Source organism: Dryas octopetala, chromosome 9 (genome assembly GCF_963921425.1).
Source record: "Dryas octopetala chromosome 9, drDryOcto1.1, whole genome shotgun sequence".
NCBI lineage: Eukaryota > Viridiplantae > Streptophyta > Magnoliopsida > Rosales > Rosaceae > Dryas > Dryas octopetala.
This window is the reverse complement of record NC_141374.1, coordinates 1526249-1548593: the sequence shown is the minus strand read 5'-3', so window position 1 is coordinate 1548593 and position 22345 is coordinate 1526249. Positions and strand designations below refer to the sequence as shown.

The 22345-nt window shown below is 36.5% G+C and overlaps 1 long non-coding RNA gene across 6 annotated transcripts; it reads right to left on the bottom strand.

The window, feature by feature from the left end:
• Positions 1-16727: 16727 nt before the first annotated feature.
• LOC147273102 (uncharacterized) lies at positions 16728-21297 on the bottom strand. 6 transcript variants are annotated; one of them, XR_015119585.1, is made up of 9 exons: positions 20967-21297; positions 20669-20771; positions 20483-20577; positions 20112-20209; positions 18383-18437; positions 18139-18194; positions 17573-17720; positions 17263-17437; positions 16728-17096 (listed from the first exon to the last, which is right to left on the bottom strand). It is a non-coding gene; the product is annotated as an uncharacterized LOC147273102 (long non-coding RNA). The 6 variants fall into 6 exon arrangements; XR_015119584.1 differs by lacking the exon at positions 18139-18194 and having other exon boundaries at positions 20967-21295; XR_015119587.1 differs by lacking the exon at positions 20112-20209 and having other exon boundaries at positions 20967-21295.
• Positions 21298-22345: the final 1048 nt, after the last annotated feature.

Below are 22345 nucleotides of genomic sequence, written 5' to 3'. Positions count from 1 at the left end.
TGACAACAAAACAATGTCAGTTTTCAATATAAAGTTGAGATTTAGCTAATAGCTATTTTCTCTCTCCTTCTAGCTAGATTTGAGTAACCAAAAAGTAAAAGCTAAAATAGCTAGTGTTGGAGTGAGTTTTTTTGAAAAATCTAGCTCAAATAGCTAAGGATGAAAGTTTAGCTAAATTCTTGTAGATGCTCTTAGAAGTAAAGGCAAACAACATGGTACCTACAAAAGAGATTAATTCATTAGTATTTAGTGCAAAACCTAATGAGATCAGTCTACGAACTTAAGAACGAAATTGAAGAGTGTTTAAGAGTAGAAACAATAAAACCCCTCTCAAGAAATGACATCGACTCAATTAACTCACAAGGGCAGTCTCCACTATTCTTCCATAAACATTCGAGTAGGGTACTTTGTCCACCAAAACACTAAGAATAAGTCTTTAGTGAGGGACTAGTGACCAAAGCATAACATGTAAGTCTCTATTAGTAAGCAAAAGTAGTAACTTAACATAGAGAACACAAATTGCAAAAACTACAAAATTGCATATTTGACTTTCGTCCAATTTTCAATGAATATCTTCAAAAATACTTCGTAGATTTTGACCAACTTAATATGCCTAGAAAGTAGACATAAAACTCCACAACTTTTACTCAGATAAAATCCCGAGATTGGTTTTGGAAAATTGTGAAAATTGAAGTCTAAAAGAGACATGTGCAAAATCGCATAACAGAATTTTCAGTTTTGACCTCTGAGTGAAGATTTGATCATAACTTTCAAATGAAAAATCGGATAGGTCTTTATATGGTTGGATTCAGCACAAAAAACTAAAGAAGACTTCGCGGGCCAAATCTTCATATTCATTACCAGAAAAATCAGTTTTAAACAAATAAAGACCTTGCATTAAAACGAAAATTTTAAAAACTAAAAACGAACGAGAACACAAAAATAATTCCACACCCCCAAACCTAAACTAAACATTGTCCTCAATGTTTAATGCAAACAATGGTTAGGATAAGCATGGTACGCATGAATTCGAACACAACAAACAAAAACACAAGAACTGAAGCGAAATTATGAAACGAAGTTACCTAGGTGGGTTGCCTCCCACCAAGCGCTTAATTTAAAGTCTAGGCAAGATGGAATGCAAGGTCTAAGGCTTGATCATGTCAACGAAGTCAACCACCTGAGCCGTGGGAATGCTTTCCAAGTACGATTTCAACCGATGCCCATTCACTTTGAAACTATTGCCCGTCTTCATATTCTCTATTTCAACAGCTACATGGGAGAAAACTTGTCTTACTTTGAACGGTCCAAGCCACCTAGACTTCAATTTTCCTGGAAAGAGACGCAAACATGAGTCGTAAAGTAGAACTTTCATAGGTAGGTGTCATGCTTTTCCAAAAACAAGCCTATAAGGGCTCATTCCAATCAGAGTCTTGAATGTCGTTCTATAGGCCCATAGATCATTATTCAATTTCAATGTCCAATCTTTCCTTGTAGTTTGCATGGTCATTTCCAAATTATCTTAATTTATCTATTACTTAGTGGCTACCCCCATCATTAATGATTGCTCTAGGTGTACCAAATCGCCTAATAATTATGTCCTTCAAGAAACTAAGTTCAAACTTACTATCATTAGTTTTCGTAGCAATCGCCTCAATTCATTTAGAAACATAGTTAACAACAACAAGTATATAGCTATAACCAAAAGACGTAGGAAAGGGACCCATAAAATCAATACCCCATAGGTCAAACAGTTCCACCACCAAGTTATTAGTGAACGGCATCTCATTCCTTTTGCTTATGTTCCCCAATCTTTGACACCTGTCACACTTAGCACAAAAATTAAACGCATCTTTGAATAAAGTAGGCCAAAAGAAACCGAATTGCAAAACCTTAAGGGCTGTCTTTTTGGCACCAAAATGTCCTCCGCAATTTAATTCATGGCTATGCTATAAAATACTTTGCTGGTCACTTTCTGGAACACAAAGCCTTATTATTTGATCAAGACAATGCTTAAATAAATAAGAATCATCCAAAAAATAATGGTTTACCATAAATAAAAATTTCTTCTTTTCTTGCGAGGTTAGATCATGACGCATAATACTACTGGCTAAATAATTACAAGTATCCGCATACCAAGGCTCTTCTCCATGAGCTGAGAAGAATTGCTCATCAGGAAAAACATCATTAAAGGGGGCAGCCCCATCCTGATTCTGCACTTCACAACCGGCCAGCCACCTCTACAAGCCGAGAGAGGTGGTCTGCCACCACATTCTGGCTCCCTCTTTTATCCTTGATTTCCAAGTCAAACTCTTTCAAAAGTAGGATACACATGATCAATCTAGGCTTGACATCCTTTTTGGTTAGCAAATATTTAAGAGTGACATGATCAGAATAAACAATAACCTTAGATCCAATTAAATAAGAGTAGAATTTTTCTAAAGCAAAGACAACTGCCAATGTGGTGGAGTAGTTTAATTGAGCATCATTTAATGTGCGACTAGCATAATGAATAACTTGAGACAATTTATTTATTCTTTGTCCCAGAACTGCACCGATAGCATAATTAGAAGCATCACACATTAATTCAAAAGGAAAAGACCAATCAGGTGCCGTAATAATAGGGGCCGATGTTAATTCTTTTTTCAAAGTATCAAAAGCATCAAGACAATCTCTATCAAATTTCAAAACAGCATCTTTGGCTAAAAGATTACATAGGGAGTGGCTAATTTTTGAAAAATCTTTGATAAAACGCCTATAGAAACCTACATGACCAAGGAAGCTGCGCACACCCTTTACAGAAGTAGGGGCGGCAACTTAGTAATCAAATCAATTTTTGCCTTGCCTACTTCAATACCTCTATTAGAAATAACATGGCCTAAAACTATACCTTGCCTTACCATGAAGTGGCTCTTCTCCCAATTTAGAGTTAAATTTGTCTCTACACATCTTTTAAGTACTAAAGTTAAATTGTTAAGGCAATTATCGAATGAAGTACAAAAAACAGAAAAATCATCCATAAATACCTCAATAAACCTTTCAATCATGTCAGAGAAGATGGACATCATATATCTTTGGAAGGTGATGGGGGCATTACATAGGCCAAAGGGCATCCTGAGGTATGCAAAGGTACCGAATGGGCATATAAATGTCGTCTTCTCTTGATCTTCCGGTGCAATTGGAATTTGATTATACCCAGCAAAACCATCAAGAAAACAATAGTAAGAATGACCGGCTAAACGTTCAAGCATTTGATCAATAAAAGGTATATGAAAGTGGTCCTTTCTAGTGGCAGTGTTAAATTTTCTATAATCAATGCAAACCCTCCAGTCCGTAATCATCCTTGTTGGCACAAGCTCATTATTTTCATTCTTGACAATCGTAATGATGAACTTCTTTGGTACCACTTGGACTGGGCTCACCCATTTGCTATTTGAAATGAGATAAATAATCCCCACATCAAGTAGTTTAAGAACTTTTGTGCGCACCACCTCCTTTATGTGAGGGTTCAATCTCCTTTGAGCCTCTCTTGTTGGTTTGGCATCCTCTTCCAATAGAATTTTATGCATGCACATGGTTGGGCTAATTCCCTTAATATCCGCTATGGTCCATCCTATGACGGTTCTATGCTCTCTTAGGACTCTAAGCAATTTTTCCTCTTCCAAGGTAGTAAGATCGAAGGCTGTTGAGTGCTCATTTTACACTACTTTATGATACTAACTCCTTAACTCAGAGTGCAAGAACTCGATATTTTGTGTGTTGTTAGTTTGTTTTTGTTTTTATAGGATAAAATGAGCAAAAAAGAGAAAAGGAGCCGAAAGAGCCATTTTTAGACGTTTCCTAGTCAAATTAGGAAAAGTGGAGAAATCCTGGTCATACCAGGAAATGCTGAATCTCAGTCAAACTAGGATTCTTAGTCTCACAAGGAAAGATCAAGCTTGAATAAGAAGGAATCATGACGATCCAAAGCCAGAAATGAGAAATTCTAGTTGGAGCAGGAAGTCCTTTTTCAACTAGGAAACCTAATCCAAGTAGGAAATGAAGTCCTAATGAAGATGGGAGTCATGAGGGGCAAAATGGTAATTGTGAAATTCCAAGTGAGATGGAAATCCTAAGTCAATAAGGATTCCTAGGTGGACAAGGAGAAGTGGTCAAAAGTCAAAGTCAACAAGTCAAAGGTTCTAGAAGCTCTTGGAAGACATTGGGCCAAAGCACAAATGGATGAGATGAATTTCAGCCAAGGGATTGGACTTGGGCCAGGCGTGAAACCCTAAGGAGGGTGCGGCATGGGCTTAAGTGAAACCCTAGGGGGCTGGCGCATGGACTTGAGTAAAGGGCCATGTAATTGGCGCATAGGCTGAAGGCTAAGGCCTAGGTGTTTGCACAAGGGGCTGTTGTCATGTGTATTGGGCTTAAGTGAGTGTGGCCTTGGTCCATTAGGTCAAGTTACATCAATCCCACATTGATGAGGAATAGGAATAGCAGCCCCACTCACCTTTATAAATATATCTTTAAAAATCAGAAAAAAGGGGTTCTCTCATCTTTTAATTTTTGGAAACCCTAGCAGCCCCCATCACCTTTCTCTTGCCGCACACCCTAGCAGCCCCATCTCTCCCTCTTTTCTTTCTTTTCTGCTCTGGCTGAACCCTAGCAGCCACCTTCTATTCTTATTTTCTTTTATTGTGTGCCGAATTGAAGAAGAGGAAGGAAGTCAAGCCGAGCAGCAGCCACCACCACCCAGCCGTGCGCACCACCTTCTTGCTACCACCCTCTTGCCGAGCACCCCAGCAGCGTTGCCATGGAGCCCAAGCCGAGCAGCAACCATCACGCCACCTTGCAGCCACACCGTCCAAGGGTGGCGCCGCCTCCACCTTGTCACCCATGGCTTGATCTCTCTTCCCTTCATTTTTATTTCCATTGTTTTAGTTATGCATTATTTATTTGTGAAGTTAATTATGTGTAACTGAATATTGGGCTAGGGCTAGGATGAAGCCCTAGCGTTGCTGTTTACTTTCACTATGAATTATTAATATTTTAATTGTTTATATGTTGACAAGTCTTGGATCTCTATTTAAATTGACTCTATTTGTATCGCATCTTTGACTGATCACCTTAGGTTGCATGCATCTAGATTTATGTTGTGAAACTAAACAAGCTCGAAAGGATGATAGTTTCAATAGGCAACAAGTGGGTATCCTAAGATAATATTCATGAGAAAAGAGATCATAGAGGATGTAGGGTACATTAATTTGGAGCTATGCGCTATGTGTTTGTCACTCTCACAGATTGTAATGACTCTTGCATGGATAACAGCTGCTTTAGCTTAGAACTAGGGAACATGCAAGTTAACTGGTTAAGGAAGGCCCAACAAGCTCTTAGTTTATGCATAGTAAGGGGAGTAATTGCTAAAAGTAACTAGCCAAACCTTTTAGTAGACAAACTTTGTCGGCATGTTTATATATTGATTGTTAATATCCATAGTAAAGTGAATGGTATGCTAGTGGTGAATTCTGACCCCTAGTATTTCTTTATTATTGTTTTATCCAAAATCATTCAGTTTGTTATTTTAAAGTGTTGTTATTTATCTGTTAGTTTAGTCTAGTCTTCAAAACCAATCAAAACCCTCCATTTGCGTGTGTGAGTTAGAGTTGAGTTAATTTAATTTAATTGAGTTAGTAATCACAACACTAGTACAATTCCCTGTGGGATCGACCTCGTATTTGTAAGCTTTGCTACTTAAGCGATTCGTGCACTTGCGAGTTAACCTAGAGCCCATAAAAGGTTATTTAATTTGCTCTAGGAAAACATACAACAGAGGCTATGATCACGGGAAGAGTTTCATGGTCACTAAGGTAGGCATATTTAAGGGTGGAAGGAAGTTGTTTCAACTCAATCTTAGGTGCGGATATAATGGAAGGAACCAATCTGGAGCTAGATGGACAATAGGTGCGGCACTAGGGGGATGCGACACTGCACTATCCAGTGCTACCATGAACTCCCCTATATCCTCATCATCATTCATGTCTTCTTCTCCTAATGTTAAAGAACTTCCAATTTATCTTTCGTTTTATCCTGCAAAAAATTAGAGAAAACAACCGAATCCAAAGCATCAATTGAAAAAAAATCATAGGAATTTGAAGAAAAAGATAAAGAATTAAACACTTTAAATTCCACGGTTTCACCAAGGACCGTCATGGTGAGCTTGCCATTCTGAACATCAATTATTGTCTTGACAGCCATGAATGGGCGTCCAAGCAAAATAGGCAATTCTCTATCATGAATTGGTGCATCCTCCATATCTTAAACAACAAAATTTACCGGAATAATTAGTTTATCAACTTGAACTAAAATGTCTTCTACAATATCTCTTGGATATTTAATTGAGCGATCAGCAAGTTGTAGAGACATAGTTGTAGGCTTCAAATCTCTCAAACCCAATTGAATGTATATAGAGTAGGGCATTAAATTAATGCTTGTCCCAAATCTAACATGGCTTTTTCCACCTTTGTATCACCAACAATAATATTTATATTAAAGCTCCCAGGATCTTTTAATTTAGGTGGCAATTTCCTTTGAAGCACTGTACTTACCATTTCAGACACCATTACCTTTTCATGTGGTTCGTACTTACTCTTGTGAGTATTTAATTCCTTGAAAAATTTTGTGTACAGTGGCTTGTTCCTAATCACATGAAGCAAATTAGGTAAGTTCACATTAACTTTAGATAATATATCATAAATTTCAGAAAAAAGACTTATCCAATTTGCTTTTGTTAAGAAGGTTAGGAAAAGAAATAGGTGGAAAGTAAGGCTTGGGTGCCTTGTGGAAGTTGGGTGTAGCAAAATGAAGAGTTATTGATGTCTACATGGGTCAGCTCATCAGTTTGCACAGGTTCAGCATTGGCCGGTTTTGGGCTGTTGGCTGTGAGCTTCCTTGGTGGCTCCTCTATGGTAGGCGCCTTATTGATTCTTACAGCTTTCTTAAGAAATTCTTCAAGCTTTACTTTGTAGCTACATCTAGTACAAAATACCACCGGCCCCTCCGACCGTACTGGGATTTCTTCTGACTGCCCCCCAAGTGTGGTCAAGTCAACCCTCGTTTTAGGATGTTTGTCTGCCGGCTTCGGCATTCCCAACCATGTTCATTGTAGCTTGATCGAAGGGCTGGGTATCTATCTTCATTTGTCCCTTGTCCTTTTGGGGAAACTTCATCTTCCCTTCATCAATCAATTTCTGGACAACTTCTCTGAATGTCACACACACTACCGTGGCGTGTGTATACTTGGCGTGGTACTTGCAAAAAAGCTTGCCAGCCCGCTCTTCCTTCGGTGAGATCACGTGGTCTGCCGGAAGTTTGATCACCTTGTCTGTCCTCATCTGGTCAAAGATTTGATCCGTCTTGAACAAATCAAAACCATAATGCTTAGTTACATTCAACCTAAGGGTGTTTCCCTGAGACTGGTATGAAATCACCTGGCCGGTCACACTAGGTTTTACTGTCGGTGGCTTCACTAATGCCGAGCACTCGTATAGCTTGTCGATGTTGATCTCGGCCAATGATACCTCAACCTCCTCTTCAGGCTGATCTTCCTCCATGCCTAAGAATTGCATGAGTGCCTTTTTTTGGAAACTTTTCTTGGCCATATTTTTAATTCCTCGGGGTTTCCTCATTCAAAAGTGACTCAAAACGAGTTACCCGGTCAGCCAATTCATACAAATCTTGAATGTTAGCCCCATCAAGGTGCTTCCTATACTCGAACTCCAAACCGGCCCTTACCAATTTCACAAATTCTTGCTCGACGAGAGCAACTCGGCATTTCATTCTAGCCTTTATGAATTTTGCAATATAAGCCGAAATTGATTCCTTCTCCCTTTGGAATAGTCGAGCTAGGTTTGCGACAAACACCTCTTCTTTGTAGTGGTGGAATTGCTCATGGAACGCATCTTCCAACTCCCTTCAGCTTCCAATCGAGTTTGGCTGTAAATGCATAAACCATTTGAACGCGATGCCAATTAAAGAAGACACAAAGAGATGCATTTTCAAGAACTCTTCCCTCCAATGCTCGCCACATTGGGCCGTAAACCTTGCAATATGCTCAATGGATGACACTCTGTCATCTTCACCAGAAAAACATGTAAAGTCTAGGAATCGAAAATGCCTAGGATACTCATAGTCAAAACTACGGCCGTGAATGACAACGTATAGACTGGCCTAGGGCACCGACCTTGGCCTCTAATGTGTTCTTGTAGCAAATTCTCTATGGCAACCATAGTTACTGGCTACTCATAGTAGGATGCCTCCTCCTCGGTGTCCCTATACGAGACCCTTGGCACCGGCCTCTGGCCCCTTTGGCTGTAATTTACTTCATGCCTATTGTCATTCCTTGCACCATTTCTAGCATTATTTCGTGCATGCGGTGCAATGTACCGCAGGTAATTGGCAGGTTGTGGCGTCGCGAACTTTTGTAGTAGGGCCACTTGGCGTGGTTAAACTGCCAGTTATGGCAAGACTGGCTCGACGATCTCGAGCAATGGTTGCTAGTGTTGAACCTTTTGTTTCGCCGATGGTGGCTGTGGGGGATTTGGGATGATTTGTTGGATGATAGGCGCATCTTCGTTTTTTGCAGCATTAGGTTGACGCCTGTTTTGACCAAGCTATTGAACTAAGCCTCTCATAGTCAAATTAAGCTGGTCAAGACTGTTCCTCATGTCAGCCATATCGTTTTCGAAGGTGTTTCTAACACCCATCATCTCTGTGGATATTCCATCTTTTATCGAGCTGAGGGTCTGTTCTAAGCCAACCGTGGCGTCGCGCATCAAAAACAATGTCACATCTGTTTAACAAATCTGCTTATTGATGCCGTATCCGGCGTTATTCCCGTTTGATCTAACATTGTTTTTGAAACAAACCCTTTCTCGGCAAGTCTTGCCATAAATTATAGCAGTGACTCTTCTCTGAGTAGCTTCTTCTAAAAGTTTTGAAGATCTTCGAGTGAAAAGTTCTTGTAATGGTCATTCACCAAGCGTGGTCTCATTGGGCATGCCAAATTATGTTACCTCTAAAATTCACGGCGAACCTGGCCAGAATTCTAGCAAGAACACTAGTACGTAGTCTTTTTAATGATTTTGCGAGTGTGCCACTGCTTTTCGGCCGAGAGACCATTGGCAGAAAATTAAATGAATTTGGGTGCTTGAATTGGTGATTTGCACCGAGCATAATCTAACTCTAAACAAACAATTGTACGGCAAAAAAGGAACATAAAACTTGCCTAAGTTCTTAATGCCTTAATCCTCAAGGACTTCAGTTGTCGTTGGTTTCTATGACTCGATGCTCAAACTCGTAAGTACGAATGATTGTGGCTTGTGTAACGGGGTTAATTGCAAAAGAATGAATCTTGATGAAGAAAGTAACAATACGAGTCCTAACAACAAAATTCATGAAGAAAATAACATGGAGAACGAAAGTAACAATCAAACGAAATCAATACTAAGAGACAAGGTCTTAGTAGAGCTAAAAACAAAAGGATCTAGGTCCAAAGAACTAGAACAATATTGAAAGGAACGCTGAAATCTGTTAGAAATCTAGAACTTGAATTGCTGAAAAGCTTGTGCTTGATTTTTGTGAGATGTGTTAAGAGAGCCTTCTGCCTTCAATGCCTTGTTTATATAGTGATCAACTCTTCTAGGGTTATGAAATCCCCTTCCTACTCGCATTTGAACTCTTTCCTCCTTACTTTGTGCCAAAGTTTCTCAATCTTGTCTTATTCGGAAATCCTAGTCTACCAAGGACCTCTTGGCAGCAACTGGATTTCTCTTCATTAATTTCTTCGATTTGGGCTATGACTTTTGGGCTTAAGCATCCATTGAGCTTCATTAACAAAAACCATAGGCCTGGCCATGATCTCGGCCCAAAACCAAATTAGGGTGTAAACAGGAAAACAAGTAATTTTAAATTGAAAGAGAAGTAACAATAACTTTTGAGATTGATTTTTTTAAACAATGGATGGAAACACTAGGTATCCAACTTCACCATAACATTCCAATTATATGCCTTTAGTTAACTTAGTGAAAAAGACTCAATTCAGTTTCTAGGGTCACTACTACAATAAATCAAATAGACAACACTTCATGCACAACGGTTTGTTAAAAACTGTTGTGTAGTTTTGACACACAACGGTTATTAAATAACCGTTGTATGTATGCATGTAATCCAATGGTTTTTTGTTGGGTAGATTTTATGAAATTCTCTAAACATCACTTATTAGTTGTGATTGTTGTGTAAGCGAAAGAGATATCAAAAAACCGGTGCTACAGTATTTTCATTAACAAAATGCACTGTACACTTTCCCTAACACTTTCTTTTTTTGGCCAATCCACTCTCACTTTCACTCAAATCACTCCCTCTATTCCCTCACTTTTTCTCACTGTTCACTACCTCTCATCTCGATCTGTCGCTCTCGATCTGCTCTTTCTCTCTCTGATCGAGTCTCTATCGCTCTCGATCTGCTCTCTCTTTCTCTGATCGAGTCTCTATTGCTCTCGATATGCTCTCTCTCTCTCTCTCTCTGCCTCCGAGCTCGCCTCCCGATGCACGGCTAAGCGAGGCCTCAGGACCCAAAGCGAGCCTCGATCGTCAAGGCCATCGACGCCTTGGCCACTCTGGGCAGAGATGTCATCGATGTCGGAACCAAAGCCGGCAACGTTTGCAAGTCATCGATGTCGGCAAAAGGGTCCTCAACAATGTCATCACTTTTCCTCCATATGGGGTCTTCTTCGTTCGCTCCAATATAGATGTCCCTTCAAAGCAGAGAGTGAATTTTAGGTATTGATATTGAAGTTTAATTTCACAAGGGCACCAGTTTTGGGTCTCTTCGTAATTTGAATTTCAATTTATATATGTTATTGTGAATAAACGAACAAATTTGAAACTTGGTATTAAAGAAAACTAATTGGAAAATTTGGGAATTTTTTTTTCTCTGTATTAATATTTATTTATTTATTTTTGGGTTTTAATGAATGATGCTGGATGTGTTGGATTTACAAGTGCGGTTCTACGAGGGAAAAACTAGGAGATTCCGTTGCCACCGTTCGGGCAGGGTTGGTGAGTGCTTTGTTTTGTGATATTAATCAATAACAAGTGATTGCTGGTTGTATAGCTACAAATGTTATAAATTTCCATATGTACTGTGGCAACGTTGCAGATATTTGATAGAATTAGATGGTCATATGAGGTTTAATCTATTTCACAACCATCACCATCACCATCATCCTCATCTTTGTCTCAGTTAATGGGGTCGACCACATGAATTTTCGTATTGCATTTTATTTCTGTCATGTGCAGTGTTTTATTATATTTACTTTTGCTAGTTCTTTTCATGTTAGTCTTGGTTGACCTCTTAGTTTCATACCTTTTATTTTAACTAATATTCCTTTGATTATAGGTGCATCTAGTGATCTATGTTGTATATGTCCATACCATTTAAGAATAGTTTCTCTTATATGGGTGTCACTCTCAAGGTTTCTCTAATACAATAGTTTTTAGTCTTATCTTTTCTAGTCACTCCTATCATCAATCTTAGCATTTCTCATTTCATGGATGCATTGTGCTTACTTTTTCTTTAATTTCTTGCATTATGTCCCCTAAATGTATAATCTACTTAGTCCAGCCTATTATGACAACCAATCTTCATTCTGTGTTATAGGAACGCCTAGATAACTGGAGAGACAATGCAGTGCCTGCTCAACGTGTGTTTGCCAAGGTAGCATCTGCAATCTCAAAGTTTGAGCCTGTGACTGTCTGCTCAACTTGATACATACAAAAGACTGTTAGAATTTTGATGTCTTAAGGGTATAATTCAGCATTTTAATGTTTACTAGTACTCATGGCTGCATTTTATCATGGACCTCTTCTTGGATATACAGGTTTTGATGATGGTTGTTATTGAGATTGAAGCCATGACCTTCTTGTTCCGCGGAAGGTTAGATCATTGTTTGATTGTACATGATCTGTAGCTCTGTGGATGATATGGTAAGAAATCTACTTGGTTGCAATCTTACATTGTATTAGATTAATTTTCTTTCCTACTGAGCTGCTCTTTGGTCTTGATCCACTTTTCTTTATTACTTATGCGTACACAACTTTAAGAAACAAACCAGAAACTAGGAAGAATAAATGGATTTCTTTTGTTCTCTTTTTTTTCCTCATTTTTCCGTTTGTTTTGGGTTTCAGATTTCAATTAATGTTCTAAATGGATTTTGTTTAAGCTAGATATGTCTGTTGTTTTTGGTAACGTACTGTCATTTGAATACGGCAGCCATTAAATATGATTGCTTGCTGGGCTGAAGATCCCTATGGGGAATCTTATAAGAAGCATTTTGCAAGGGTTTCAGATTACGTATGGATGGCAGAAGATGGAATAACCATGCAGGTTTGAATAACTATTTCCCCCTACTGTTTGCTCAGGTTTAAAGTTCAAATTGGTTGGAAGTGCTACTTGGGCCACCAAAGTACTGATTTTGATACTTTTTATATATTCCTTTTTTTTTTTTTTTGGTCTGAGATACTCTCTATTCATATGCAGAGTTTTGGTAGTCAGGCGTGGGATGCTAGTCTTTCCATTCAAGCTTTGATTGCTGGAAATCTCATTGATGAACTTGGACCCGTACTTAAGAAAGCACATGATTACGGATTACCTGAAGAAATCTCATGTTTCTGTTATTTTCTCTACTTCTCTGTTTACTATATAGTATATACTTTGTTCATGAAGCGTCTTATTTTCTCCTTCTACATTTTTAGTCAGCTAAAATATTAATTTACTTGTAATGGTCTAGGTTAGGGAAAATCCTTCTGGTGACTTTTTACTTTTTTAGCCCATTTTCGTCACATTTCTAAAGGAGCATGGACTTTCTCTGATCGAGACCATGGATGGCAAGTTTCTGACTGTGCTGCAGAAGCTCTGGAGGTATTGTTTTTTTACTCACATGCTTTCAGAAGTTGAGGGTTGAGCTTTAAACATAACAATTATATATTGCTTACAGCATATACCATTGTATTAGTTATCATTGCTTACAGCCATAGCATATATCATAAGAGTCATAGCCTTATGGATATTGTGGAGAAAAGCGGTGGTCAGTACCGTGTATTAGTTATCATTGCAGATGGCCAGGTTTACATCTAGAGCCCTCTCTCTACCTCCTCTTTTTCTGTAATGCATGTGAACAATCTTTACTAAGTACGGCTTCCTTGATTTCATGAAGGTTATGGTAGATTACTGTAAAGTCTACGCCTATTCACAAGGCTATCTAGCATTTGATGAAAAAAAAAAAAATGGAGGCTGCGTTCTTATCTTTTGAAAAAGGAAAAAAGGGTAATTTGATATACACACATATTATAATTTTGAAAGGTCAACAATTAATTAGTTTAGAAAAGCATTGTTCTCAAGAAAACAATGTTATAATAAATTCAAGTAATTCTTTAACTTAAGACCACATTATACAACATAGTTCTGATTATAAGTTTTAGATTGGCCTTGAATTTCTTGTAATTTTCTTATCACTTTCACTACCATTCAAGGTTTAAGAAGCATTCTTGTGTCCTCAACTGCAGTAGCTTATGAAATTGAATAGGGTCATGGCATATATCAAATAAAAAAGGCAAGCATTACCCCCTACCCTCTGTTTTGTCTAATAACTAAATGGTTGCATGTACTGTAATTTGTTTTATTTCATTTGCTTAACCACATCTATTATACACTTAAATAAAATACAAGTTTAAGCTTCTGAATACTGAAAGTGTTAATAGCATTCATACTTCTGTGGTGGTGTTTCTAAAAAATAAAACAAAAATGGGCATAGGTATGCTAGTGTTAGCTCTTATAGGGTGGCTTTTTAACTAATTAGCTCAAGTATATATATCTTTCCATTTTGTTCATTAGGTTCCAGGAAGTCGAGGATGACTGAAAGGAGGCCTTGAATTTGGATAATCCCTATAGAAAAGGCATGACATGCAACAACTAGCAGAAAACTTGGAGAATTGAAAGAATCCATTGAGAGTATGTATAAAGTGAACTATGAATTTGTTTCATGATGCTATTATTGCTGATTATTGCTGTTTCTCACCTTGCAGAGTGGAAAGTCTACAACTATCTATGCTTGTACACAAGATGAAGGGTTTGTTACAAGCCTTGTAAAAAGTGCAAGAAGTATGGGAACAATGCAGATGTAGAAAGGTTCAAAAGTTGGTCTCAAAGTTTTTAAACCATGTCATGCCTTTATAGTTTGTGTAACAAGTATTTTTTTCTATGTATAGCTCATCAAGCTACTTTACAATTAATTTATTGGGGTGTTAATTGGCAATGGATGTGTTAATGAGTTTGCTATGACTTTGTAAACTTAAATTCCAATTTAATGAATTCATGAATATTTTTTAGTTGTCTATATTTGTGGATTTAATTGGATGCAAGCAGGGATTTAGTGAGATTTAATTTCAATTGGATCCAAGCAGAGATGTTAAAATGTGAATCAAATAAATAACAGTTGTCAATTTAAAAATATTGTGTTAGTCAAACCTAGACAACAGTTTTAGTTGATTAATCATTGTGATAATCAAACCTGGACAACGATTTTAGCAGAAAACAAGTTGTGGATAATTAAATTAAATAACTATTTTTAGTTATAAACAGATGTGTATATGTGATTAAAACAACATGTTTTAGCTAAACCTGTTGTTTGGAGATGCATTACACAACGGTTTTATATAATCAACAGATGTGTATATGTAATTTAAACAACATTTTTGAGTAAAAACTGTTATTGAGTATCTTTGCTAACAATATTGCTACCAATTTTATACCTAATTATGCAATGGTTTTTCTTAAAACTGATGTTTAACAGTGCTTTGGATAACATTTATAGTAAATAAGCATTGTGAGATCATTACTAATACAATAGTTTTATATCTATTAATGTTGTGTATTGTGCTTCGAGACAACCGTTTTCGACGAAAATCATGCATTTTGGTGGACACTAGACAACAGTTTTAAATTATAACTGTTGTATGAAACCATTTAGACAACAGTTTTTTACCGTTGTCTAAATATTCTATAGATGTCACTCGCCTAGACGACGAAATTTTGGGTAAATAGACAACGGTTTTTTACCGTTGTCTATTAACTTCATTGTTGTAGTGGGTTTTCGTTATTATGATTATCCGTTAGATGTCCGGTTGTAACCAAGTATTTTTAACTATCAACTTAACCATGGGGTCTAGTCTATGTAAATGATCAAAAACCCATTAAGTACAAGAGATTCATAAAGAACCAAAAGGTGTCTTAGCATGGCGCCTGCATCAACAACAATTCATTCATTCAAGAGACCTATTTCAAGGCTAAGCATATGTCGCCTACTGCCTTGTCTCATGCAATCAATAAATTCATATCAAAGGTGGCCAATCAATAACACAAATCTAAATATTAAATTAAACACGATGAATGAAACTAAAAACATTGAATTGATAAAATTATAAAGTCAACTAAGCCATAGAATTTTCATGTTAGATTACATCGGATCCCTAGCAAGGAATTTAGTTACTCATAGTCACCATGTCACCAAACATCATACTTATGAAAATCATAAAATACAAAGTTTGAAGTAAAGATGAAAAAACCCTTAAAGGATCATTGCTTGCTCTTAGGATTGATCTTCAATGGCGATGAAGGCTGTCAGAACTCCCCCAAAGATGGTATCGATCCCCCCCTTATATAGGCATGCAAAAATTAGGGTCTAAGTCAGACCTTGCTATACTAAACAAATCCAACCCAAAAGGCACTACTACAAAATAGCAATCAGACAACGGATTTTCACCGTTGTGTGAGTTTCTAATTTACCGTCGTCTAATCGATCGATGTCTATTCATACCCCAATAGACAACGGATAAAATCCGTTGTCCTGGTGCACCTACACAACGGTTATAGATGTACCACCGTTGTATATACAACCTTTAAAATCAATGATTTGGAGGATACCGTTGTTGAGTGCCAATTTAAACATCGGTTTATATTTAATAACCGATGTGTATATATATGTTAAACAACGGTTACCTTATGTAAATCATGAGTTTTACAACTATTTTAGATACAAACACGAGGTGAAATACCCATGAAGACAACGATTTATTGATAATAACCGTTGTGTAGGCTATTGAAAATAGGTATACTTCCATGTCTATAGGTCTTTCATACTACGGTGTTTACATGAAACCGTTGTATGAATGCATTAAAAACATCAGGTTTTAACCATATAACCGTTGTATATACTTATTTGGTACATCGGTTTTGAGTTAGAAACTATTGTATGAAGGCATTTAGCACAATGGCTTTTTAAGGTTTGTATTGTATGCTTATGGATTAGACAATGGTTTCTGATATTGAACAATTGTAAGTTAAGGGTATAGACCACGCTTTTGATCGAAAAACTGTTGTATAATGTGCCTGTTTACATCTGTTTTAAGAAGCTCCCAATTGTCTTTAACCACAATGCAATTATAAACAAAGATGCACAATCTGATGAGATAGATTGTTTTGGTACAACCATTGTTCCAAATTGATTCCTTTCATAATTAACATTCCTAATAAATTATACATTTACAAAATACCATTTACAATAATAAAGAATTGAAATTTATAAAGTACCAAATAATATAAAATATTTCAAGGTAGTAATTGTATATATGCCTTAACCCAATTCCATTTACAAAACCAACCATGCCATACACAAAAACCCTCCATATATGCCTTTCCAAAATATCAAGCATCAATCTAATCTACCAAATTGCTGCCATATATCAAAAGTATTATCCATCAAAGCTAGCCTATCAATCATTAATATCCCCAAGCTAATCTAACAAAGTAATCAATCATATATATACTCCAAGCTAGTCTAACTAAACACATGGCCTACAAAATCAAGTCAAAAAGGTGTCATATATGCAATAATCCAACATTAGTCTACATATACTGCCCCACAAAGTTTGCCCATTTAGCCCGGACTTCATTGATATCTAGCTTCTTGGGTATAAGTGTTGTCCTTCCTCCGCTCCCACTGAAACAAGGCAAAAATGGAGTACTAATTAACCCAAAATGCAGACAGTCCAGTAGAAAGAAAAAAAATAAAGAATATGCCCAATTAGGTGTATTGTGATTTCAAGATAGCACATATAAAACATAAGTGCACAACTTCATTAACTAAAAATCAAGCTCACAAATACCTTAATATTATCCCGATAATTTCCAGTTAGAGCAAAGTCACAAGGAATATAAGGGCAAGTGAAAAACATAGGCATGCAAGAGAGGAATATTGTTGTCAGGTTTCAGATTTTCAGGGCAAACTTAGAAATTACACCAAAAATGTTTTGACTTTGCTCATTGCAGTCCTTCTATTACCTACACATAAGCAGCTTGAAACAAACTAAATCAAACCAGCTTATTGCAGCCTACACTTAAGGAAGGAAATATAATATATGATAAAATTAAAACTTCTACTCATTAATTGCTTCGCATAGAATGAACAACTTGTACCTGCATTGCAAGATATTGAGGACAATATCATTAGGATCAACTGCACATGACCATTCTGCACAACCCATGTCCTCTCTTCTTCCTCATTTCATAAACAAAAGCATCAATTTCCATTTCCCATATTGTTCAAAGGCACATAATAATCCTCCTACAATTGAGTAGGAAAATAAAGCAAATGAATTCTTTCACTTAACTAAAAAAATCAATAAAGCAATAAGAAACCATATCATTTCCAAAAAAGCAATAAAATAATGGAACTCACTGCCACAGCATGTTTTACCAAATTGCAAAATATTATAAGATGAAGAGATCATTCTCTAAAGCACACAGTAGTGAATGACTTATTAAAAAAAATGAGTCATTATATCCAAATAAGTGGTGTCATCTATTACACTTTTTGTAGTAGTGAATGTATAACAAACTTACGATTGTATTTTATTCTCTTTATCACATATTTCAGTTAAAGAAATCATATAATAATATATATAAAAAAAGACAGAACAAGCTAAAGGAATTTGAATGTGCACCAAACTAAAGAAATTGTCAAATAAAATAAACAAGCTAACCTCATCTTTGCTAAATTTATTAGCACTACACATCCTCTTAAAGAGTTCACAATCAGCTGTATATTTGATCAAAATAGCTAAATGAATGAAATTCATCAAACATTATTATACCATAAATCAGTTCTAGACAACATCTAGAGTGATTCAAGGAAAAAAAAAAACCTACCAGCAGAATCAAGAAGCAGAGCCCTGATGTAGGACTATAATCAACATTAAAACCAAATTCAAGATCATTAGAACTTACTTAGTTTTTTAATTGATCGAGGTAGTTCTTCATTAATTAATTGCCACAAAACCAACTGCAAACCAACAACACTAAAAAGAATAAGAAATTCCAACATGATATACACAGTCATGGCATAACACAATTATATATGTACAGCCTGATAAACATGAATAATTTGCAAAAAAGAGTGGAGAAAACTGAGTCTAAGGGTGTGACAAGCAGAAAGAATAGAGATATAAAAAATGATAAAACATAATGCACCATGAAACACTTTGCAGAGTTTTAAAAAACTTTTCCCTAAAAAGGTTTGCAACCTTCTTTCTATCAGATCTCTTTACAAAGCATGACTTGAACCATAAAGAAAATCCATAAACACATGTAGAGGTTTCAAATAAAAGAAATAGAAATATTTTCAAAAGAAGTGAGACAATACAGAATTCTGGGTTTTTATTTTGGCTGGAACTAAATTCCCACGTAAACTTGTGAAATTAAATCCTAATTCAAAGAGAAGTGAGACAATATGAAGCTGAGCAACTAAGACTAAACAAAAGGAAACAACATTTTGAACAACCAAAATACTGATTCAACTAAAACCAAATCAATAAACAAACCCCATATCAGTAATCAAAATTAATAAACCCATATCAGTAAACAAAATCAATAAAGATCAAGCAAAATAAATAAGCACATATCAGTAAACATATATCAATAAACCCATATAATTTACAAAATCAATAAACAAACCCCATATCAGTAAAATCCAGTAAACCCAATAAACTCCATATCAATAAAATCAATCACAAACCCAAGATCACTGTGTGAGTGCAAAAGACGAAACATGTATGAGTCAACATATATGGTACCTTGACCCTGCTGAATGGAAGGACAAATGGACAAAAGTTTAGATGCATCTTGAGATTCGAAGGACATCGACAATATAGAAAGAGAATCAATCTTGCATTGTTCCATCCAATTATACTAGTAAAAAAACCAATGGCAATGTACGTACCTTAATGTAACGTACGCAATATAATAGAAATACATTCAAGTATAAGAATTTCATGTATATCTAATTCAAAAGAAGCGGCTTAATGTATTTAAGGAATGCTTCAAGAATAAAATTTCATTGGATCAACTACAAATTAAATGACATCCAAAAGAAACAATCTTATTAGAGGCACAAAGAGTAAGGAAGGGCATAAGCAGGACAATATCAAGTGATAAAGTTTCATACTAAAATCGAATTTAACATAAGATGTAAAAGGTGATGAAACTGTCAAAGAGGAAAGAGAAGACAAAGTAATCATTTCACATATAAATTACATAGAACAAAAGAGAAGACAAAGTAATTAGTTCAAAATAAATTCCATCATTCCATGAGCTCCAGAATCAGAGCATCAACATGAAAGAACTTAAATACCTGCAAGAACTTAATAGGCTAAGGAATTCTAAGTTTGTGCAAAACGTCATAGTTAATGAAAGAATTATGCAGCATAGTAAAGAACATGTTAGAAGAACAAGTTATCAACATTTCATAAAATATCTTAAACTTCTAGTTTCCTAGAAGATTAGGTAATCACAAAATTAGAACTTCTATGAAAAGGCACAAGCCTTGAACTGAGAAGCAACATATAATCATGTCATTCTACAAACTTATAAAATATTGTTAAATATTGGCTTAACACTACGGGCCATGCTGACTTATCAGTCCAATACCACATAGTTTATAGTTGTTAAGATGCCTTACTCCGGCTGCTGACTGAATAAAAGTTCAAAATGCATCTAAACAGGTGCCTGGACACCACATACATTATCCCAAATAGGCAAGAGAAAAGGTCTTCATACCTGTGAAAAGAAAGAATCAATTTATTCCCTATAAATTATAATGCATGAATTAGTTCAAAAATATTAGACAGATGATAACATAAACAATAAATGCCAAAAAAAAAAAAAATCAAAAGTGGGATTATAAATACGTTCTGATAGTGCCAACCAAAAAGAAAAATATGAAATCTATGTTATAAAAAAAACCCATTGACCAAGAAATGAATCATTGTACAAAGAACATGACTGTATAGGTATAAATATCAAATGGGGTTGACTGGGAATGAAGATTACCTGGTGCTTGGTCAGACGCCTCTTGATGAGCAGCTTTTTGCTTATGGGAAATCACTGTCAACACCTCAAAATTGAAAGCCTCACCACCTTGCTTGCTGAAACCACAAAAACACAATGAATACTGTGAAAAAAAAATAAAAAAATAGAAAAACAATAAAAATTATTGAGGGAGAAAAAGCTGGGTACATTTTGGAGAGCTTGTTGGGTGCTCCCCCGGTGACCTTGGCGACTCGGAGAAGATGAAGCTCTGCTTTTAAATCTTTTAGTTGCCCTTGTTTCCAAGCAGAATCTGCAAAAAATAATAAAATTAATACCCAATGTTAACAGATTATGGAGTAATAAGAGATAACGAAACATAAAAAAACACAAATAGAACAAAAATTCCAAAATACAACAGGAAAATAGGATAATAGAAGAGGAATATAATAGAAGAAGAAAAGAAAGGAGAAGAGGAAGATCGGGCTGGAGAACAGAAATGACGCACCATAAATATAACCGATCTGGGATGAGGTGGAGTTCGATTTGGGAATTTTGGTTTTGAGAGACAGAGAGAGATCAAGCACCAATCAAGAGGCTTTGAGAGAGAGAAAGAGAGGGAGATGGAGAGAGAGAGAGAGAGAGAGAGAGAGAGAAAGAGAGAGAAAGAGAGCAACAAAGAAGGTTTGAGAGAAAGAGAAAGATCATATTGAGTTGGGAGAGATCAGATTGAGTTGGGAGAGTGCAGAGATCGAAAGGGTTTGAGAGAGGGAGATAGAGGAAGAGAGAGAGAGAGCAACAGAGAAGATTTGAGAGAGGGAGATAGAGGAAGAGAGAGAGAGAGAGAGCAACAGAGAAGATTTGAGAGAAGGAGAGAGAGAGAGAGAGAGAGAGAGAGAGAGAGAGAGAGAAAGAGAGCAGATCGAGGTGGCTTTTTTTCAATAATGCGGGCGTGGGTTTGTCCAATACGAAGAGTCGCAAAATCTTTATTTTTGTGTAACTTGCCAAACACAACGGTTTAGGCTAATATTGTTGTGTTTAATAATTTAGGAAAATTCATCCGAGCAAATAGTATTGGATATGATATCTTTATATAACAGTTTCTTAGAAACCGTTGTGTGATAAATTAAGATAACGGTCAAAATAAGAACCGTTGTCTATTGACTGTTGTCTATTTATATAATTGTAGTAGTGAGGGAATCCTTATAGCTTTAGGACTCTACTTTCCTTAACCAAATTGAACTCCAGCTGTCCTAGAAAAATCTAGCTGGCTTAAAACTGAATTAAGGTAGGATTTAGGTGCCCTCTAATTGCCCAAACTGTCCAAGAACAGCCCAAGAGCCTGCCCATCGAAAACAGCAACTTGTGATGCAAGATTGTCAAGATTCGCACAAAATTTTTGAACAGACCCTCTGGTACTAAAACTGATATATTTTCCTCTAGAAAACTCTGAGAGGAAGGAGAGCAAGGAGAAAACTCTGGGTGACAGGACCGCCCCCGGATTCCACCCTGAAACCCGGAGAGGTCCTGCGGGAATCCAAATTCAAGGAAAAATTCTACCGAAAATTCGGCAAAACCTCCCCTGAAAATGGACTAACCCAGAAATTCCAAAACCTGTTAAAAAGCACTTCTAAACCGCAACCACCTCTACCACAACCAAAAATAAGATCTCAAGCCCACCACAAGTAATACAACTCCAATCAAAGCATATCTAATCCATTGTACAATTATATCTCATTTTATTTATTTCAAGGGAAACCTTAAATCCTAATATATCTATAAGCTGGAAACGAGAACTCGAAAGTCTCGACGTGGTACGGTCCGACCTCGGTGATCGCTACTACTTGGGGGGGAACATCAAAAACAATATGTGAGAAAAACTCTCAG